General features: G+C 38.1%; 1 pseudogene; it reads left to right on the top strand.

The window, feature by feature from the left end:
* Positions 1-1,338: 1,338 nt before the first annotated feature.
* LOC113921240 lies at positions 1,339-1,485 on the top strand (annotated as a pseudogene).
* The last annotated feature ends 400 nt before the right edge of the window (positions 1,486-1,885 follow it).

Here is a 1,885-nt window from a genome sequence, read left to right as displayed (position 1 = left end):
CTACTGTACACCTTTTACTGAGAGCCAAATGTAACTGAGGGAAAAGATAAGAAACTTTAAATAGACATCATGGTCCTAATATTCCATAGCCACCACAGCCTGGAATTTCCCATGGGCCATCTGTCTTCTTAGATTCCAACTTCTGCCAAAGTGCAGATCTTTTCCTTCCTGTACTCAAGATCCCATTCTCAATGCAATCAGCCTCAGCCAAGTGTCAATAATAACTATCCACATCAGTTAACTCACAGTAAGAAATGACTGCTAATATTATCCTTCCAATGAGTATTTTTCGTTTTAGAATAATATTGAAATACTTTAAACACATTTTGATGTGGTAGAATTTCAAATTAGAACACAAATTGAAAAAAAAAAATCAAGAATGTAGAAGGAGATGTTTTCCAGAAAAAAGGAGGAAGAGGAGAGTAGAATAGAGAAAATGAGTAAGTCCTGAATGCCTGGGATTCTGTCCCTGGAATAAAGTTGATACATATTAAGAACATCCAGTATTTGTTTGTTTGTTTTACTTTGATTCCCTTAGGAGAGACAGCAACTCTTTGGTTAGAAGACATGGTTGTTTCAGGATGTGATTCTTCTTTAGATGTGTTAGAAATATGTCCATTGCTTAAGTTAGCATGTCCATTGCTTGGCAATGGCAAAAACTAAAATATCTTTACATATTTGTTTCAATGTAACATTGAATAATGATGTCATTTGCCCCTACTTCCCTGTATTCATGGTATACAACATACGTTCTTATAACATAAGCATATGAGGTAAAAATAACAAAGAGCCCTGGATTATAAATCAAGAATCCTGCATTTGCTCTGGATGTGTCCATAATTAAGAAGGTACAAAATAAAAGAGATAACGCTAAATGGTTCCTAAGGTTTCTTTTGGCTTGAAAGTCACTTACTACTTGATCAATCTATTTAACAGCCAAAACCGTGACCAAGATGTACTGGCAGATCCCCACTTTTAAGTTGGCTTACTCCTTCCTCCAGCTGCAGGAATGTTGTCAGGTGAACACCACCCCAGAATGGCCTGCTGCCAAAGGAAAGTGCCTCTCCCTGGGGTGTCCTAATTCTAAAGACTGGCCAATGCGAGGGTAAAAACTCTGACCTTACGTCAGTTCAAGACAATCCTAAAGGCCTAGCTTAGCTCCAAAGCTTGCAGTGGGAAGAGCTGTGTCTTTCTGTGTCTTAGTTTAACTTCTGCCAAACCCTGTTGTCTCCTCACTTCTTCACAATACCTTCACTGTATCACAGTGTTGTTAGGAAGGATACTAGCATCTTGAGAAGTTCACTGTTGTAGGAGATGCTGTTATAGAATTAGGTTCCAATCGCTTCTCGGCCTTTTGGCTAAGATCAAGTGTAGAATTAGGTTCCATGATAGCAACATGGATTATAGTATGAATTTCTATTGCTGCTCCTGAGAATCTTTAAAAATTATTGATGCCTGGCTCCCACCCCAGACATTGTGATTTAATTGGTATAGTTTAAAATGAGGCATCAGCAGTTTTAAAAGCTTACCAGGTGATTCTAACATGCAGCAGAGTTTGGGAACGATTGAATTATAGGATATTAAATAATAGAGGCCAAGGGCCAGTGCATAACCATCAGAATCAAGATGAGTACAATTATCATAATAAGCAGCAAGGATAGAGTAGTATTCAAGAAGGCCTGAACCCAGACAGAGCTATGGATATTATTAGTAGAACAAGGCATTCCTAGGGGCAAGACACATGCACAGTCAACAAGGGTACTACTTGAACACTCAAAAGAAATTAAGTATTGATAAGCAAGAAACTGAGGGCAATCAACCCGATAAAAAGCCATGATTCTTCATTCAGTATTTGAATCTGAACCAGTTTTCAGACCTAGAATAC

Source organism: Zalophus californianus, chromosome 3 (assembly GCF_009762305.2).
Source record: "Zalophus californianus isolate mZalCal1 chromosome 3, mZalCal1.pri.v2, whole genome shotgun sequence".
Lineage (NCBI taxonomy): Eukaryota > Metazoa > Chordata > Mammalia > Carnivora > Otariidae > Zalophus > Zalophus californianus.
The sequence above is the reverse complement of the archived record's forward strand: the minus strand, read 5'-3'. Positions and strand labels throughout refer to the sequence as shown.